General features: G+C 40.6%; 1 protein-coding gene, 1 long non-coding RNA gene and 1 pseudogene across 2 annotated transcripts in view; 2 read left to right on the top strand and 1 right to left on the bottom strand.

The window, feature by feature from the left end:
* Positions 1 to 1081, bottom strand: part of LOC101010131 (arylamine N-acetyltransferase 2) — a 14211-nt gene extending 13130 nt beyond the window's left edge. The window contains exon 1 of the mRNA XM_021942082.2: positions 970 to 1081. The gene's annotated coding sequence lies outside the window, so the exon portion shown is untranslated. The remainder of the gene's footprint in view (positions 1 to 969) is intronic.
* Positions 1 to 7367, top strand: part of LOC103886660 — a 21683-nt pseudogene extending 14316 nt beyond the window's left edge.
* LOC116276333 lies at positions 1088 to 20850 on the top strand. Its single transcript, XR_004185750.1, has 3 exons — positions 1088 to 1174; positions 16458 to 16604; positions 20711 to 20850. It is a non-coding gene; the product is annotated as an uncharacterized LOC116276333 (long non-coding RNA).

Here is a 20850-nt window from a genome sequence, read left to right as displayed (position 1 = left end):
GAACATTCTAGTCCTCCCTCCCTCAAGGGAAATTACAAGGGCTTAACTGAAGTAAGAGAAACATTCAGCCCAACCCCTCTAGCATTCCTGTTTCACCTAAGTGGAGGGGACGGGGAATGGATGCTGAGAAGCACTTTCGAAGGTCATATCCCAGGGCAAAGGCTCACTAGAAGATAGTGACCTCATCAAAGGACTATAGAATGTTTCTCTTTCCCCCATACATTAAAACCACTGCGACTGCAGAAGAAAATACAGAAGGCCCGGGGCCAGAACAATGCTAAGGAGCTGAGGCCAAGCGCTTTGGAGAAAAGGCGACGAGAGAAGCAGCAGACCGGAAGAAGCAGCGAAGGAACTGCGGCAAAAGGGAATACAGAAAAGGCCAAAGTGAGAGGGCGAGGGCCAGGGCGGCGACCAAGCCCACCCCCGAGGTGGCCTGCCAGGAGCCGCAAGAGCCGTCGGGGCTGGTAGTCCACAAGGTGGAAGTGAGTGACCACGAGTCGGCCAGCAAGCCGCAAAGAGGAGGAAGAAGCAGGAGGTGAAGGGGAGCGTTGCGCAGCCGAAAGGGAGGAAGCCCGGACGCTGCTGAACTCCGGGGACGAGACCAGCGGAAGGCGCGAGAGCTGGAGGCCAACGTGAAGCGGAGCGGAGAGACCTGCCGAACCAGGCGGACGGCGCAACAATCCGGAACCCCCAGCGCCTCCCATAGAAGCCTGAGGCGCAAGGAGAAGTGCTGGAGCGGTGGCGGCGGCGCCAGCTGGGGCAGCGCTGGGCGGACAAGGTGAAGAAGCAGCGGCGCCAGAACCTGCGCAGGAAGAAGGCGGCCAGCGTCCCGCGCTCCCTGCACGGGGCCCGCAAGGAGCGTGCGATCCCGTCTAGGACCCGGAGCGCGCCGGCCTCGTGGGGGCGCCTGAGGGCTCCTCCCTTCCCCCACCTCAGGTCCAGCGTGTCCCTGGCCTGGGCCTTTCCCACCTGGGGCTGCCGTCTCTGTCCTGGGAGTCTCGAGGCGCCCCTCCGAGTCCTTGTGTGATGCCGGCTCCTCCCGCAACCTCTGTGGAACTCGGCTTCTCCACGTGAAAGGGACACAGTCTTGTTCATCTGAGTCCTTGAACGCAGGGCGCAGATCCTTCAGACCCCAGGGAAAGAGTGAACCAGATCCAGCCCTCCAGTCTTCTCGGTGAGGCCTGAGAGCTTCCCAGAGGTTTGCAGACTCAGGGAAGAGGAACGTTGGTAGGGGTGGGTGGGAGGAGTTTGTGGTGAGAAAGTCGCAGGCCTTCTTCCCCTGCCTGTGTTCACAGGGGCCACCGGACAGGAAGAGAATGTCTTTTGCTGATTATCCGCATTAGTCCAAAACTCACTGGAAGGGAGGACAACCCCTGGGGTGCATGCGCACCTGGCACTCGGGAGAAGCTGGAGCCCATCCAGGCACCGTGTGCCCGGGACAGAACACCATGGCCTTCTCTACTCTCTTGGCTTCTGCCTGTTTGAGTCTCTTTCTTTTCTCTTTCTTAGTAGCCCGGGGAAGCATGTTACAGCTCAGAATTCAAAGAGTGGAAGGGAGCTGTACTTTTCCAGATCATGGATGTGAGTTGGGCCACATGGCCACCTGTGAACCAGTTGCTGGCTCCAATTGTGGGGCAGTGACTGACATGCCTCGCTACCCTCCTGGAGTCAGGGAGGAAAAGTTTCCTGGCAGAGGGTGGAGCTGGGTGGGGGTAGAGGGAGCTTTGCTGTTACCTAATGAGAGGGGTAGGGGTGAGAAGAGATAGCAGATGTCAGATGGCTTCTGTCCCAGGTGAGTGCTTTGCTGCAGAAGTGGTCCAGTGTGGCTGGTGTTTTCTAAGTGTCTTGGAATGAGGAAATCACTCTTATTGAGCAGTTGTTCAGACATGAGGCCCCTCACTCCCTAAATATTTAATAAAATGGGTAATTTTCCCATGGTACACAATTTAAAACAGACTTCGAATTGATAATGTAGCATGCTAGATGTTCTCAGAAGCCTGTCTGGTGTGGCTGAACTGAAAATGCTTGATAGATTCGTTATTTTTTTAACAAATGACTGGGTTGGTGGGAAATGAGATGGCTGGGCTCAGATTTTCCCAGCTTGGTGAAAGAGAACAGTCTAAGAGATTTGGAAAACCTGTGGCAGCCATGGAGATGCACCTCTTGATCTTTTTTGAGAAATAACTGGCTGTTCAGCTGCAAGGAGTGTAGACTGTTGACAGTCCAGACCATTGCCTTCTGCATCTGCCTCAGCCATTGAGCTAAGGACATGCACTGCGTGGGTGGCCTCCAGCCAGTGACTAAGCACTTCTGTAATAGGCAGACTGCTCCAGGGTTCCCTGTGAGTTATTTGAGACTGTCCATTCTGCATCATGTTGTGAGGCTCTCCCGGTAGTATTCTGCTTCCTGCCCTTGTCGTTCACAGGTGTTAGCCCTTGATAGCCTTTTTACACTCCTCACTTAGTCTCTGAATCTGTTTGCTGGAGGAATGAAAGTGACACAACTTTCAGCAACTTCCAAGTAAGTTGTTGGAAACAACACACACCCTGGGGTATCTACACGTCACTGTAGATCATAAAAACAGGAAGACAGATTGACAGCTGATTTCTCAACAGCAACAATGAAAGCTGGAAAAATGAAAACTGCTGAGGAAACGAGAGGTCTAGAATTCACTACCCCTGTAAATATTTTTCACTTTGAGTGTCAATTGTTAACTATTTTTGCTTGCTGAAAAAAATCCCTTCATGTCATGCTATCTCTTAAGAAAATGAAACTTAAGAAGGAAGATGATTTTACAAAGAAATGGTAAGCACACACAAGGGGGATGTTTTGAATCTAAACATGCCCATTGCATGAAACTGGTCTTCATTTTGGTAGGCAGCAGCCATCAGTGGCTATTTAAATTAAATAAACGTGGCCGGGCACAGTGGCTCATGCCTGTAATCTCAATACTTTAGGAGGCCAAGACAGGGAGATCAACTTGAAGTTGGGAGTTTGAGACCAGCCTGGCAAACGTGGTGAAACCCATCTCCACTAAATGTGCAAAATACAGCCGGCCACCTGTAATCACAGCTACTGGGGGGGCTGAGGCAGGAGAATCACAAACCTGGGAGACAGAGGTACAGAGGTTGCAGTGAGCCAAGATCATACCACTGCACTCCAGCCACAGCAAGAGAGCAAATAAATTATCAATAAATTGAATTAATTAAATTGAGTATTCAGTTCCTGGGTTGTATTAGCCACATTTTAAGTGCTCAGTGGCCCTAGTGATTAACACACTGGATAGCACAGATACCGAACATTTATATATCAAAGAAGGTTATTGGTCAATGCTGGTGTAAAACAGCGTTTTGGAATTTGTAGGCTTACAAATCAAGGTATATCTAGAATATTGGACAATATGATATGTAAGTTATAGAAGTGGCTGGAATTGAATTATTCTCAGGTTTTTATATGTAAGGAGTAAAAATTAGAATTAAATATGCATATTCTAAGATAACCACCAAAAGAGAGAAACGGTATAAACTAAAAGGGAAACACATGGAATGAGGTGGAAAGATCTCAATCCAGCAGGAGGGCAGAGAGAAAGAATAAAACCTAGGAACTAAGTGAGGTGAATAGAAGATACAAACTATGATGGAAGAATTAAATCCAAATCTATAGGCAATCAACATGAACGCAAATTGATTAAACTCAGATGAATTTTGGTGGCACGTGAATAATAATAAACCTGTACATAAAAGTGTTTTGACTCTCCAAAGAGACAAGGATTGTAATGACCGCACCCCCAAAATTATAAAAATGAATCACCCTGAGGTTATAAAATCTTTCTACAGCTTCCAAATAAGTCATAAACTCCAGTATCACCACCTTCAGCTGGATGATTAGATATCATTTGAGAGATTCCCTCCGTTAAAAGGAGGTCTTGCTCTTTTCTAGTTAGTGCTGCGTGAGAAGCCATGAGCAACGGAGTCTCTGGCGACACTGTACCAGGCAGTGCAGAAAGTCCTGCACAGGAAGCAGGACAAGTATCTTTGGAGACAGTGGAGTTGCAGATCACCTTGAAGAACTGTGACCCCCAGAAGGACAAATTGCTTCTCAGGCTTAAGTCCACTCCCCACCCCAAGTTCTCGCTGTGTTCCCTGGGGGACCAGCAGCACTGTGATGAGGCCAAGGCCATGGGTATCCCCGACGTGAACATCAAGATGATGAAAAAACTCAATGAGAATAAACTGGTCAAAAAGCTGGCCAAGAAGTATGATGCATTTTTGGCTTCAGAGTCTCTGATCAAGCAGATCCCACGAATCCTCGGCCCAAGCCTAAATAAAGGAGGAGAGTTCCCTTCTCTGCTCACACACAACGAAAACATGGTGGCCAAAGGGGATGAGGCCAAGCCCACAATCAAGTTCCATATGAAGAAAGTGTTATGTCTGGCTGTGGCTGTTGGCCATGTGAAGATGACAGACGATGAGTTTGTGTAAAACATTGACCTGGCTGTCAACTTCCTGGTGTCATTGCTCAAGAAAAACTGGAAGAATGTCTGGGCCTTATATATCAAAAGCACTGTGGGCAAGCCCCAGCACCTATATTAAGGCATATTAGAATGAACTCTAATGCTACCAGGAAAAAAAAAAAAAAAAAAGATCTTTATCAAATCCCATTAACTAATCTTTGCGCTGTTAAATTACGAGGCTTTGACCCCTGGGTACACCTGTCTCATCTAAAAGGGAGCACTTGACTTCTATTGAATCTTAAATATCAACCCTGGTATCTGGCACTAAATTCAAGTTAACCAAAGCCTCATCTTCAGACATGGGAGAAGATGACCGTCAAAATAAACTGCTTTCATATGACACTGGGCCAGTTAAATTGTAACTATTGATTTAGTATTTTTTCCTTCATCTAAATTAATATACTTTGTTTTATGCCTTAATGCTAGATAATTTTGAATTGTCCAGATACCTATGAGTGTCCTTTTCCTTTCATTGTCACAGCTAGGCAGCACTTATGTCCTTTTTGTTTAAAACATTGCTAATTCTATGCATGGCTTACAAAATTAGGTAAAACAACAAAAATTACCTTTCTCCTCTCTACCTGATATCTCTGAAACTTAAAAACCATTCACAGTCCACTGAGCCTGATCTATGTTCATTGCTAATGCTCCACTGCTAAAACTGTGTAAGCACCTTCCCTCTAGGCCCAGCCATTATCACAGAAGAGATGGGAATGTGAGAATGTAAGGGCCAAGTTTGAGGGATAAAAATTATCGATGCTGCTTCTTGGTTGGTGAGAGAAAAATTAAGTTAGATCCTCCAAACCAAAGGCACACAGATGCCTAAATAGCTGGCAAAATAAGGGACTTTGCTTCCTGGGTCATTGTATGACCCCTTTTTAGCCATCCCAATCATAAAGAATTTCCTACTTCTCACAAAATTAAAAGACAATTACTAGGATGATATCAAGATACCTTGTTACAAAGCCTCCTGGGTATAATGCCCCCAGTTATGAGATTTATGCAGATATATATATACAATTTCTTTAATCAGCCACTTTAGAACAAATTACTAAAAAGGCTGCAAAAAGCATTGTGGCACAACAGAAGTCTCAAAACTTAGCTTATGTTTTGTATAGCTAGTGGCTATAAGTATATAACTAAAACCATGACAGTAGCTCAATGCATAAAATTGATAGATAAGTCAGTTTTGTTACCTTGCTTTTTGACTTTTGGTTCTTGACTGTTATTTTACAACCTCAGCATAATTCTGTAATTCTTTGCATTAGCCACACCAAAGTAGCCATTTCCTGAACTCCATTTTTTCTCATCTATATGTCTCAGTGCAGTGAATTCTATAGCCTCAGCACATTGTATTGTAGGTTCATTTAACAAAAATGTATTATCTCTATATACTTTTATCAAGCAGATGCTATGTACATGGTTAGTATCCAGTAAGTGCTGATTAACTGAATGCATTCACAACCTAGTCAGAGATTAAGTGAGGCAAACAAATAAATAACACACCATGACAGACTCTGAAATGGCCAGGCATACTAGGTATAATTGGAACACAAATGAAGAAGCCTTTATTTGTGTCTGGGTGACCTGAAGAAAGGTTTCACAGAAAAGGTGCATTTTAACAGATATATAAAAATGAATTCAAATTTGTTTATGCTTCTCTAGGCCTATGTTGCCTTTCTTGGGACATGAAAAGCACAAATTAGGATCGGGAATAAACATGAGCTGGGGTGACCACAGAAAGGGGTGGAAGGACTTCAGACCAGGGGTGGCTTCCAGGAGAGTGACGGGAGTAAAAATGTAAAAGTAGGTTAGGGCTTGAATTGATTACCCTTTTCAGACATCTTGGCCTGTAGAAATCCCGAGAGCTCAAATGTCACCCACTATGATGCGTTCTCAGAAGTGTCAGTCAGAATCCCGTTTTCTCTTTGCCAGGATACAAAAACTAAATGTTCGTTACAACAAGCAGTAAAAGAAACATGTTTTGAGGTCAACGTTAGTTGTTATCAGTTTCCTCCCTGAAGGAGAAGTCGAGGCTGTGTCTGTCTCATTTCTCACAGTGCCTGACTGAGGAGCTTGGCATATGTTTCCTTGGTATTGAACAAATGCAGGGATTGGCTTTTCACTGCAAGGGAGTGAGATTCAGTTGGAGTTGTTTTGCTGCTCCTCAGACTCACCAGCTCAACAGCCTCCCCCGTCATGGCAGCCAAGCCCATCCCTCCATTCCTGTCCATCCATTTTCATCCATGTCCCTGTCTCCTGTAAGCTTACAGTTCCTGCACCAGAGACTGAAGCAGAGCAATCCTAATGGCTCAGTTTGACCTTTTTCCTGACTTCCTCAGTATTTGTTTATGCTGCAATCTGCAGTCTTCAGCCTGCCAGCCTGCCACACTGGTGTCTGCCACTTGACCAAACCCTCTGTTCCTGCCCTTTGAAATTTTGGGTTCATCATATTTAACAGGCACCCTGGCAGCCGCTCCTCCCATAGGAGGTCAACACTCCCGGAGGAAGCTGACTTTGTTCACTACTCTGGGGCTGGGCTGCTAGAGGCTGGTCACCACGGAATGCAGGGACAGCCCTCATTGGCTGTTCTTTGCTAGTCTTTGCTTCTCCCATCCCTCAGGGCTGGCCAGCCACACCCTGCATGGTGGTGTGGCCTGGAGTACCAGCTCAGTTTGTTTAATCTTTAACTTGTTTACAGACAGAATCTAATATGGTTTGTCTCTGTGTCCCCACCCAAATCTCATCTTGAATTGTAATCCCCATAATGCCCATGTGCTGAGGGAGAGACCCCGTGGGAGGTGATTGGATCATGGGGTGGTTCCCCCACACTGTTCTCATGATAGTGAGTGAGTTCTCCTAAGATCTGATGGTTTTATAAGTGTTTGGCAGTTCCTCCTTCACGCTGTCTCTCTTTCCTGCCACCATGTGAAAAAGGTACTTGCTTCTCTTTTGCCTTCTGCCATAACATTAGCTTACCTGAGGCCTCCCCAGCCACTCAGAACTGTGAGTCAATTAAACCTCTTCCCTTTATAAATTACCCAGTCTTGGGTATTTCTTTATAGCAGTGTGAAAACGGACTAATACAGAATTCCTTTCATGGGGATGGACTAGAGTAGGTGAAAGGGCAGGAAGAGTGACAATGTCCCCACCCATCGGTAGTGAGTGTGTGACTTGAGGATGCTTGGGTGTAAAGGGCTCTTTCTTAATTTGCAAAATGAAGGTGTTGGCACCAAGTATGTCTACAGTTCATTTCCCCCTCATATTTTTTATGATTCTATGAATACAACAAAGAGAGCATGTACTAGGGAAACAATGAGAAAATTCATTGTTAGGTTATCCCATTAAAAGGTTGAATTCAGTGAAGCCATTGCTTTATAACTGGTGCTTTTCAAATCCATTGTTATTTCTGGTTCCCTTCCCCAAACTAATTTCCACCCCCTTCCTCTGACACCCACCCCCCGCCATCACTAAAGGCATATGCCCACTTCTTCCTTCATCTGCAGGGCTGACTAGCTGGGTGGGAGCAGCAGGAGGCAGGGAATGGCACAGGGAGGTTGAATTTCTCTCCCAGGGCCAGTGCTGTTCATGTCCATTTCCACCTTACACTCGGCTACCACCAATTCAGGAGGCTGCTTGATGTGGGTGTGGAATGGGGTAAAGTTGACCCCAGTAGCATAGCTATATGTAGGTTCCCTTCCAACAGTAAAGTATATATTTATACCTTATGCTGTCATTCAATAATAAGTTTTGAACACTACTTTTGTCCAGCACTGTGCTAACAGAGCTTGGAACGATTCATTCATTTATCCAGCAAATATTTACTGCATGCCTCCTGGATAAATGAAAAATGAGGCAGAGTCCCTGCCTACTGTGAACCTAGTTTAAACCTCCATGAGAAGGAGGGAAACTCCCGTCATGCTTACAATCTGCCCAGATTTCTATTCATTCTTGAGTCATATGTGGGCCTGCATATCTTTACTGAACCCCCTTGAAGACTGCCTGTGCTCATCGGGCAACATAGTTTTGACCCCAGAAGTTTTTCACACTGATTTTTCTACACACAAAAAAATTGTCTTTAGGCATTTGATCATCTCCCCAAGTTTTCATGCTTAAGAGAGATTTCAAAACCTCTGTCTCTACACAGTCTGGCCAATAATCTTCTCTGACAAATAAGACAACACCACAGTATCGGTTTAGTTCATGTCTTATTTGTCGGCGAAGATAACTAAACCCCTGGAAAATAATGAGATAAGCTAAAGGAGTTAGATCATTTGCCAAGAAAAAAGAGAACAGGAAGCACACACTTATTAGCCCGTTCAAGGATTCATATCTTCCACCCCTTTAATGAAGCTCCATAGAGTGTTGATTCATTTGAAAGCGTTTTCAGGTTCTGTTAGAACAACAGTTGCATAACAACTCCCGCAAATCTGTGGCCTGATAGGGTGAAAGTTTAGTACTAATGATTAAATTGTAACTATTGCAGTTATTCTGAAAAACACATCAGAAAAAAACCTAAGAATTATTTAAAGAGAAAGTAGCTGGATGGTGATACACATCACCAAAACAGCATTTGAACTCACTATTCCTTAAATTTCTGAAAAATAGGATAGGTTCCTATTAAGAAGCTCACCTTCCTGCTGTTAGAATGAAGTAATAGGTTGTCCAATTTGTTGGCAAATAGTTTTTCATAGTTGTCTCTTAATGTCTTTGATTTCTGTGCTATCAATTGTAATATCACTTCTTACATTTCTGATTTAGAGCCTTCTTTCTGTTTTCTAGCTAAAATTTTGTCAGTTTGTTTCGCTTTTCAAAAAAAATTCAACTCTTTTTTCAGATGATATTTTCTGTAGTTTTTCTGCTTTCTATTTCCTTTATATATTCTCTGATCTTTGTGATTTCTTTTCTTCTGCTAACTTTAGTCATAGGTTGTTCTTTTTTTAGTTCTGTGGGATGTAACATTAGTTTTTTCATTTGACAACTTTTCTTCTTTTTTTATATAGGTTTAATGCTATAAACTTCCCTTTTAGGGCTACTTTTATCTCGATATTTTTTAGTTTCTCCTTTAACTTCTTCATTGACCCAATCATTGTTTAGGAGCATATGGTTTAATATCCACATATTTGTTCATTTTCAATGACTCCTCCTATTACTGATTTTTAGTTTCATACCAGTATAGTCAGAAAAGATAATTGATATGATTTTGGTCTTCTCAACTTGTTAAAACTTGTTTTTTGGCCTAACATATGATCTATGCTAGAGAACGTTCTGTGTTAATTTGAGAAGAGTCTGTTTGTGTTGGGTAGGATGTTCTGTGTATGTCTAGTAGGTCCATTTAGTCTAGAGTATCAAATTAAGTCTGATGTAATTTGGTTGTTTGTCCCCTAAATCTCATGTTGAATTGTAATCCCCAACATTGGAGGTGGGACCTGATGGGACATGACTGGATCATGGGAGTGGATTGCTCATTAATGGTTTAGCACCAACCCCTTAGTGGTGTCCTTGCAATAGTGGGTGAGCTCTCACAAGATCTGGTTGTTTAAAAGTGTGTCACACTTCCTCCAATCTCTCTCTTGCTCCTGTTGTGGTCATGTGATGTGTCTGGTCCCGATTCACCTTCTAGCATAAATACAAGTTCTCTGAAACCTCCCTAGAAGCCAAGCAGATCCCAGTGCCATGCTTGTGTAGCCTGCAGGACTGTGAGCCAATTAAACCTCTTTTGTTTATAAATCACTCAGTCTCAGGTATTCCTTTATAACAATGCAAGAAGAGCCTAACACAAAGTCTGATGTTTCCTTCCTGTTTTTCCACCTGGATATCTCTCCATTGCTGAAAATGTAGAATTGAAGTTGCCTGCTATTACTGTATTGCAGTCTATTTCTCCTTTATCTATTAATATTTGCTTCGTATATTTAGGTGCTCTGATCTTGGGTGCATATAGGTTTACAATTAATGTGTCCTCTTACAAAGTCAACCCCTTTATTATTATGTAATGGCCTTTTTTTGTTTCTTTTTATAGTTTTTGACATAAAGTCTATTTTATCTGATATAGCTACTCTTGCTCTTTTCTGGATTCCCTTTGCATGAAATATCTTTTTCTGTCCCTTCACTTTCAGTCCATGTGTGTCCTTGCTAGAAAGAGAGTGTGTCTCTTGTAGGCAGCATAGAGTTGGGTCTTGTTTTTTCATCCATTCAACTACTCTATGACTTGATTGGAGAATTAAATCCATTTATAGTCACGTAATTACTGCTAGGTAAGAACTTACTACTGCCATTTTATTAATTGTTTTCTGGTTGTTTTGTAGATCCTTTGTTTTTTCCTTTGTTGCCTCCTTTCTTTGTGGTATGATGACTTTCTGTAATGATATGGGTTGAATATTTTCTTTTGATGTTTTGTGTATGTTTTATAGACCTTTGCTTTGTTGTTATGCTGAGGCTTACAGAAAATACCTTATACATATAACAGGCTATTTTAGGTTGTTAGCAACTTAATTTTGTGGTGGGTGGAGAATTGTTTTTTAAAATTGTCATTTATTTATTGATACATAATAATTGTACATATTTATAGGGAACGTGACATTTTGATACAATGTTTAATGTTCAAGTCAGGGTAATAGGATATTCACCACCTTAAACATTTATTATTTCATTGTGTTAGGAACATTCCAAATCTCTTCTAGCTATTTTGAAATATATAATTATTGTTAACAATGATCAACCTACTGCATGCGCTGTTGAATACCAGAACTTACTTATTATATCTAACTGTATTTTTATATCCATTACAAAACCTCTCTTCATCTCCCACATTCCCTACCCTTTCCAGCCTCTGGTAACCATAATTCTATTCACTGTTTTCATGGGATCTACTTAATATGTGATATTTATCTTTAAGTTCTTGGCTTATTTCACTGAACATAATGCCCTCTGGTTCCATCATTGTTGTTGGGAAGGACTGGATTTCATTATTTTTTATGACTGAATAATATTCCATTGTGGACATATACAGCATCTTTTTTATCAATTCATCTGTTGATGAACGTTTAGGCTGATTTCATATTTGGGTATTGTGAATAATACTGATAAAAATGTGATTTTAATCACATACATAAGCTCTCCAGTTTTGGTCCTATTCCTCCTATGTTTTATGTTTTTGATATCATAATTGACATCTTTTCAGTATTTGTATTCCTTAAGAAATTATTGTAGCTTTAGTCATTTTTAATAGTTTTGACCTTTAACCTTTATACTAAAGACATGATTGACTTACCCATTGCCATTACAGTGTTAGAGCGTACTGGATTTTAAAACATTCTTACTTTTAGCAGTAAGGTTTATATTTTCATGTTACTAATTACCATTTTTCTCCATCTTGAAGAACTACCTTTGAAATATTCAAAATGCAAGTATAGTGGTGATAAACTCTCAACTTTTGCTTGTCTTATGAAGTCTTTTCAATCCTTCATATTTGAAAGACATGATTTCTGGGTATAGTATTCTTCGTTGGCTTCCCCTTGCTAGGTCTTGAATATATCATCTTATTCCTTTCTAGCCTACAAGGTTTTGAATGAAAAAAATCTGCTGATAATATCATTGGGATTTCCTTGTACATAACAATTTGCATTTCTCTAGGTGCTTGAAAAACTCTTTGTCTTTAACTTTTGACAATTTGAGTATGATGTTTCTCAATGTATGCCTCCTTGGAGTCACCTCATTGACTTCAGGAGCTTTGAGCTCCTGAAGTCAGGATTTCTATTTCCTTACACGGGCTTGGGAAGTTTTCTTTCCTTATCTCTTTGAATATGGTTAATGTGACTTTCTCTCTTCTGGTACATCAGTAACACATGTGATATACAGCCTGATGCTGTTCCATATGTCTCAAGCTACCTTCAGTATTTTCCATTCTTTTCTATTTTTGCCCCTTAGATTGAATGCCTTTAACTGACCTGCTTTTGAGTTCACTGATCCTTTCTTCTGCTTGATCTAGCTTGCTGTTGAATCACTTTATTGGATTTTTAATTTCAGTTATAGTATTCTTCAGTGCTATAATTTCTATTTGGTACTTTTTAAAATTTTCTATCTCTTCTTTGAAATTCTCAGTTTATTCTTACATTGCCCTCCTGACCTCAGTGCACATCTTTATTACCTTTATTCTGAATTCCCTTTCAAGTAAATCACATATCTCCACACCACTTGGGTTGAATTTGGGAGATTTATATTATTCTTAAATGGGAATATATATCCCTGTTTCCTCATTTTCTTTGACCTTCTGTGTTGGTTTCTACACATTAGATACTGCCTCTGCCAGTTTTTTTTAGCAAAAACTTATGTCTATTGATCCCTCCTGGAAAGGGTTTGTTCAAATGGCGAGCATTCCACTATTTCAACTTCCATCTGATATGACATCCTAAACCTCTTAGGTCTTGGAGTAGAGGGAAGTAGACATACATAAGTCTCCCTCAACTACAGGAAAAAGTGGTGATTTTATACAAGTTTGTAAGCATTTCTAGGGACCTCATGCCCCAGGAGCAATGCATAGAAGGGACTAAAAAATGCAGCAACCTGTTACTTCCTGGGATGGGTTTATGGCACACTGTTCCAGTGGCTATTTGGTGGTCTGTTTTCTAATATGCACTGGGGAGAAAGGGGGCAGATAGACAGCCCACTGGTAGCCTCAGAAACACATTGGCTTTTCCAGAGCTCTCTCCCCTGGCTCACACTACTGATAAAGGCAGGTCCATTAATCCCACCTGGAATGAGTTTGTCCTCATATTGAGTGCCCCACCTTTCATAGTTTTAACACAAGGGGCTGTATCCTAAACCTCCTAGCTCTGAGAGTAGAGAGGACTAGGCATATACAACACTCTCTAGGCCACAGAAAACAGTGGCAGTTTTATATGAGCCTGCACACTCTTCTAGGGACTTCATTCAGTGGAGGAATGTAGAGAAGGGGCTCTAAAATGCAGTTCCCTGTTCATTCCCAAATGGGGTTTGTGCCGTGCATTGAGTTCCCAAACTCTCATAGCTACCACTTGATTGACTGCATCCTAAAAACCTTCCACCTGTAAGGAACAGGAGAAGGCACACGTGAGTCTCTCTAGATTACAGAACAAATAGATGGTTTTCAGTGGGAGTCTAAGCACTTCCAGGGGCTCCATCCTCAGAGTGCCATGAAGAAACAAGGCTGGAATGCACAGTTCCCATTTTCTTTCTAGAAGGGGTTTTCTGTACTTTCTTCCAGTGATTGACTATTTGAAAGCCTTGCTTCTAATGAATTTGCATCAGTGAGCTAATAGAGTAGACAAACAGTAACCCTCCTATAGTCTGAGCCACAGCATGATACTTTCTGAGCCTTTCTTCCAGCTCTCCCCAGTAATAAATCTAGGTCTATTCATGTTTCCTTGAAGAAGTTGTCACACACACCAAGTGCCACAAATTCTATAGCTCTGACTAAAGACACTTTCTCCCAGTGACCTAGCTATTGGAGTCAGTGGGGCTTTGCATTCCTGAATGTCCCTAAGCCTCAGAAAACAAACAGGTGGGCTCACTTCCAGCAGGTACCCCCCTAGGGTCAGAGACTACCACCTGAATACCAGTGTATGCGATTGTCTCAGATCATCTGCCTTGCTTAATGCAGAGAGAGTGGGAGATTAACACATACACACTCAACTTCGCTGTGAAGGTAGAGGAACTAGAATACACAATTAACACCTCAACCTTTCCAACTAGATCTTCTGCCTTACTTGTCTCAGGGTTCTGACAAGACATGGCTTATCCTACTCTTCAGAGGGCCATCAAAAAGAGAGACAAAGTTTTAGACAAACACAAAGAATCCACATCCACCTCAAAATCTTCAGTCAAATCAATTGGTGAGATTCTTTTCCTTCAGTCATTTAGATTCCATTTGAAAAAGGTTGACATTGCATAGTAAAGGCAGAAGTCTTCAACAATCTGCAAGCCAAATTGTGTGTTTCTGAGTATTTTTGAACATATTTTTGCTTTTCTCCCTATGTGATATACTCAAGAAAAAACTTTCATATGGGTTACAGTATATTCATTGTGCAACATAACTTACTTGACTCATTGTATAAAACTGCGTCATTCTCTTTGAGCCACATTTTGATCTGGTTTGAGTATTTTTGCCAACATTTCCTCCATTGGCCTGATCTTGGTTGGAATGTGAGAAAGTTCTTTCTGCTCTAGAGTACCAGAAGTGGGCTGGCATTATTGCAAGACAGCAACAGAGCTGAACAAGGCCAATCAGTAAGGAAGATGGCAAGCTTTCAAATATTGACATATCTCTTTCATTCTTCTCACTGAGACCAGGTCTCATACCCACCTCTTCCTAGGAAATCCACGGTATTAGTCTGTTCTCATGCTGCTAATAAAGACATACCTGAGACTGGGTAAATTATATAGAAAAAGAGGTTTAATGGATTCACAGTTCCACATGGCTGGGGAGGCCTCACAGTCATGGCAGAAGGTGAAGGAGGAGCAAAGGTACATCTTACATGGTGGCGGGTAAAAGAGTGTGTGCAGGCAAACTGCCCTTTATAAAACCGTTAGGTCTTGTGAGACTTATTCACTATCATGAGAGCAGCATGGGAGAAACCTGCACCCATGATTCGGTTACCTCCCACTGGGTCCCTCCCACAACATGTAGGGATTATGGGAGTTACAATTCAAAGTGAGATTTGGGTGGGGACACAGTCAAACCATATCATTCACACTTGCTAGTATCTCCCAACTATTACATTAATGTCTAAAATACTGATGCTCCAATGTATCTTATTTTCTGAATGAATATTTCTCCATTTTGTTCCCTGCTTTTCTCTTAAGCTTATTACAATGATCACAAGTTGAAGAGAGAGAGAAATGTAAGAATCAGTCTGAAGTTTAAACTGTAGCCCTGATACTGGAATCTACAAACAGAATATCTGAGTTATGGATAAATAAACATTCAGATTCTGAATCACAAGACATACTCATAGATCCAGTGCATCTGATTTTCTATCAATATTTAATCAAGGAAGAAGCAGGCAGATGAAACTGGAGCCAGAATTTCAAACTATAGGGAAATAAAGCAAGATGGAAGGAGAACTTTGATCAAGTGCTGATCTAGTACTAAAACATTACTGACATTATTCATTCATCCATGTAGCAAACATTTTTTGAAAGTTTACTCTAGGTCTGGCACCAAATTGTATAAATATTATCCTCATTTTATCTTTGAGAAATCAGAGCTACAGTTTTAAATAATAATTCACCCAGTGTCCACAGGATTTCAAATCGAATTTATACAACAAAACCATGTTCTTTCTCTTAGGGCAAAGTTTGGAAGGAAGTAAAAGAATATAACCAGGATACAAGAGAAAGGATGAGAGGGAAGACTTTGTTGAGGGAAAAACACCTAGTCCCACAATAGCCTAAGTCTCCTAAAGAAAAACTTGAATTCACATTATATTATCATCCAACAATCTTTTCATATGCTTTATAGACAATTAGTTTTTCCATAATATTCTATTCATTCATTTACCAGTTAAAATTTTCTATAAAGTCAACAACCAATATTAAATATTTTCTAGCACAAATCACTGTGGTTCCCAAGATAATCACAGGTCATCCTTAAAATGCTTTTATTTTCATAAATTTGAAAATGTGTGGTTATCATTCTTTAAAATGACGTTTAATTATATAGGCTGACATTTTTGTTGGTGAAATGATTTGATGTGTAGAATTTTCTTCCAAATAATATGAGGGTATAGAGGATATATGATAGGACATCAGTTGATAATTAGTGAGCTGGCTAATAAATACACAAGGATTTATTTTGTTTCTTACTCTAAATAGTGAAAGATGAATCACCATGTTTGGGCATGAGTTTTCTCTTCAAGGAAATATTAAACGTATTCTTTGATAGTTCTTCAATGTCTCCCCATTTCAGAATTTAAACCTCCACCAGATGCATATTGTCCTTATAGTAGAATCTCCTACAGTTGAGAGCGAAGCCCACCAAATGGTGAATCCCTTCTAGGTTCTGCAAGGAACAAAATGATGTGCTTGTAAATGGAGATGTTGGAGATGTCTACAGGTATGTACTCACATACTCAAAATCTTCAGTTGTTCAGGATTCAAGAGTAAAGGAGTAGATTTTGTTGTTGTTGTTATTTCTTGTCTTCCTGGAGATCAGAATTAAGAAATTCTTAGTTTGAAATGTACTGACATCTTCTAAGATGATCCAGGTAGCAGAATCCACTCTCTCACAAGCAGAAGATGAGTGACACCTGAGGCTGATCCTTCCCAGAAATAAACCCCAGAAGCTGCCACATCTGGAAGGAGCTTCCAAACTGACCATCAATGATGTGGTATTTGCTCTTGATGGTCACTTGCAGAAGAAGGTGAACCATGTCAGCGCTGTATTTTTTGGCCGGAGTGATATAAACATACCCTCCCAACATTGTGGTCTCAAAGCCAGTTGTGGTCAGAGCCCTTTACAGAAATTGATTAAGCCAGAGACACCACCCACCCTGTTGTCTTCTCATAACTTGATTAAAAAATGGACTTTACTCCATGTGTTCCCCACAGTGCATGCTAAAGTTCTCAGAGGGAACAGCTCAGACCTGTTGCTGAAGACAGCAGTTAATATTTCCAAGTCCAATTTGTTCCTAGAGTTCTTATAACCAGTTCTTTCAAAATATACTGCAATGTCCGTGATCCCTTAAACAAGGAAAACAAAACAAAAATAACATACTTTTGCACTTAGATTCCCTTGAGTAGGTTAATTATAGATATAACATATTTTGAATATGTAAAAACACAATGATTATAAGTATCTGTCATAATAATTATTTTGATAGTACTTTTATTGTGTGAATTTCTCTTACATGTCTAAGTTCACTTTATAGTCTCAGAACCCTGTAAGAAAGGTACTATTGTACCTTCTGTCTCCCACCAACAATGTATAAGTATTCCTTTTTCTCGGCATCCTTGACAGCACATTATTTTTTGGCTTTTTAACAATAGCCATTCTAACTCCTGTGAAATGGTATCTTACTGTGGTTTTGGTTTGCATTTCTCTAATGGTCAGTGAGGTTCAGTTTTTTTTCATACATTTGTTGGCTGCATGCATATCTTCTTTTGAAAAGCATGTGTTCATGCCCTTTGCCCAGTTTTTCATGGGGTTGCTTGCTTTTTTCTTTTAAATTTAAGTTTCTTATAGATTTTGGATATTAGACCCTTGCTGAATGCATAGTTTGCAAATATTTTCTCCTATTCTGTAGGTTGTCTGCTTACTCTGTTGATAGTTTCTATTGCTGTGGAGAAGCACTTTAGTTCAATTGAGTCCCACTAATCAATTTTTTGTTTTGTTGCAGTTGCTTTTGGCATCTTCAACAGAAAAGGTCTATGTCTGGAATGGTATTTCCTAGGGTTTCTTTCAGGGTTTTTGTAGTTTTAGGTCTTACATTTAAGTCTTTAACCCATCTCGAATGGATTTCTGTGTATGGTATAGGAGGGGATCCAGTTTTCAATCTTCTGCATATGGCTAGTTATTTCAGCACCATTTATTGACTTGAGAGTCCTTTCCTCCATTGCTTGTTTTTGTCAACTTTGTCAAACATCAGATGGTTGTAGGTATGTGGCTTCATTTCTGGGATCTGTATTCTGTTCCATCATCTATGTGTCTATATTTGTACCAGTACCATGATGTTTTGGTTACTGTGGCCTTGTAGTATAGTTTGAACTCAGGTAATGTGATGCCTCCAGTTTTGTTCTTTATGCTTAGAATTGCTTTGGCTGTTTGGGCTCTTTTTTGGTTCCTTATGAATTTTAGAATTGTTTTTTCTAGTTATGTGGAGAATGTCATTGGTAGTTTGATAGGAATAACACTGAATCTGTAAAATGCTCTAGGCAGTAATGCCATTTTAATAACCTTGATTTTTCCTATCCATGAGTATGGAATGCTTTTTTCCATTTGTTTGTGTCATCTCTGATTTCTTGAAGCAGTGTTTTGTAATTTTTTTTTTCTTTTTTTGAGATAGAGTCTCACTCCATCCCCCAGGCTGGAGTGCAGTGGTGTGATCTCAGCTTGCTGCAACCTCCATCTCCCATGTTCAAGCGATTCTCATGCCTCAGTCTCCTGAGTAGCTGGGATTACAGGCACCTGCCACCACACCTGGCTGATTTTTGTATTTTTAGTAGAGATGGGTTTCACCATGTTGGCCAGGCTGGCCCAGAACCCCTGACCTCAGGTAATCCACCACTTCAGCATCCCAAAGTGCTGGGATCACAGATGTGAGCCACCATGCCTGGCCTGTAATTCTTATTGCAGAGGTCTTTTACCTTTCTCTTTAGTTGTATTCCTAGGTATGTTTTTCTTTTTGTGGTGATTGTGAATGGGATTGTGTTCCTCATTTGGCTCTGGGCTTGTTTTTTGTTGGTGAATAGGAATGCTACTACTTTTTGTATATTGATTTTGTATGCTGAGACTTTGCTGAAGTTTTTCTAAATCAGCTTAAGGAGTTTTGGGGCTGAGACTGTGGGATTTTCTAGATATGGAATTGTGGCATCTGCAAACAGGCACTTTTTCCTCTTTCTATTTGGATGCCTTTTATCTCTTTCTCATGCCTCGGTGCTCTGGCTAAGACTTCCAGTACTATGTTGAATAGAAATGGTTAGAGTGGGCATCCTTGTCTTGTTCTGGTTTTCAAGGGGAATGCTTCCAGCTTTTGCCCAACCCATATGATGTTGATTGTGGGTTTGTCATAGATAGTTCTTATTATTTAAAGGTGTGTTCCTTCAATGCCTAGATTGTTGAGGGTTTTAAACATGAATGGATGCTGAATTTTATCAAAAGCCTTTTCTGCATCTACTGAGATAATCATGTGGTTTATGTTTTCAGTTCTGTTTATGTGATTAACCACATTTATTGATTTGCATATGTCGAAGCAACCTTGCATCCCTGGAATAGAGCCTACTTGATTATGGTAGTTTAGCTTTTTGATGTGTTGCTGGATTTGGTTTGCTAGTGAGGATTTAGTGAGGATCTTTGCATCTATGTTCATCAAGGATATTGGTATAATGTTTTCTTTATGGGTGTCATTGCACATGAGATGGATCTCTTGAAGACAGCATACAGTTGGGTCTTGCTCTTTTATCCAGGTTGCCATTCTGTGCTTTTTAATTGGGGGCAATTAGCCCATTTACATTCAAGGTTAATATTGACATGTGTGGATTTGATCCTGTTGTGTTGTTAGCTGGTTATTATGGAGACTTGATTGTGTGGTTGCTTTACAGTGTCATTGGTCTATGTACTTAACTGTTTTTAACGTGGCTGTTAATGGTCTTTCCTTTCCATATTTAGCACTCCCCTTAGGACCTCTTGTAAAGCAGGTCTGAAGGTAATGAATTCCCTTAGCATTTGCTTGTCTGAAAAGTATCTTATTTCTCCTTTGCTTATGAATCTTAGTTTGGCCAGATATGAAATCCTTGGTTGGAATTTCTCCTTTTAAAGAATGGTGAATATAGGCTCCCAATCTCTTCTGGCTTGTAGGGTTTCTGTCAAAAGATCTGCTTTTAGCCTGATGGGGTTCCCTTTGTAGACAACCTGTCCTTTCTGTCTAGCTATCTTTAGTATTTTTTTTCTTGTTGACCTTGGAGAACCTAATGACTATATGTCTTGGGGATAGTTGTCTTCTACAGTATCTCACAAAGGTTCTCTGCATTTTTTGAATTTGAATGTTGGCCTCTCTAGTGAGGTTGGGGAAATTTTGGGGGCCAGCATTGTGAAATACGTTTTCCCAAGTAGCTTGTTTTACCTCCCTCTCTTTCAGAGATGCCATTGGGTCATAGATTTGGTCTCTACATTATCCCATATTTCTCCAAGGTTTTTTTTTTCATTCCTTTTTCTTTATTTTTGTCTGAGTTAGTTTGGAGAACCAGTTTTGAGCTCTGAGATTCTTTCCTCAGCTTGGTCTATTCTGCTGTTAATAATTGCAATTATATTAGGAAATTCTTGTAGTGTGTTTTTCAGCTCTATCAGAAAAGTTTGTTTTTTTCTTAAAATGCCTATTTTATCTTCAGCTCCCTTATCATTTTTTGTTATAATCCTTATATTCCTTAAATTGGATTTGACTTTCTGCTGAATCTCTATAATCTTTGTTCCTATTCGTATTCTGAATTTTACCTTGGTAATTTCAGCCATTTCAGCTGGTTAAGAAGCATTTCTGGAGAAGTAGTACAGTCATTTAGAGGAAAGAAGACTTGCGGTACATGGATGCAGCTGGAAACCATCATTCTTAGCAAACTATCACAAGAACAGAAAACCAAACACCGCATGT

The sequence above is a fragment of the Papio anubis genome, chromosome 8, assembly GCF_008728515.1.
Source record: "Papio anubis isolate 15944 chromosome 8, Panubis1.0, whole genome shotgun sequence".
In the NCBI taxonomy this organism is placed as follows: domain Eukaryota; kingdom Metazoa; phylum Chordata; class Mammalia; order Primates; family Cercopithecidae; genus Papio; species Papio anubis.
Note: the sequence above shows the minus strand (reverse complement) of the source record. Positions and strands in the feature narration are given on the sequence as shown.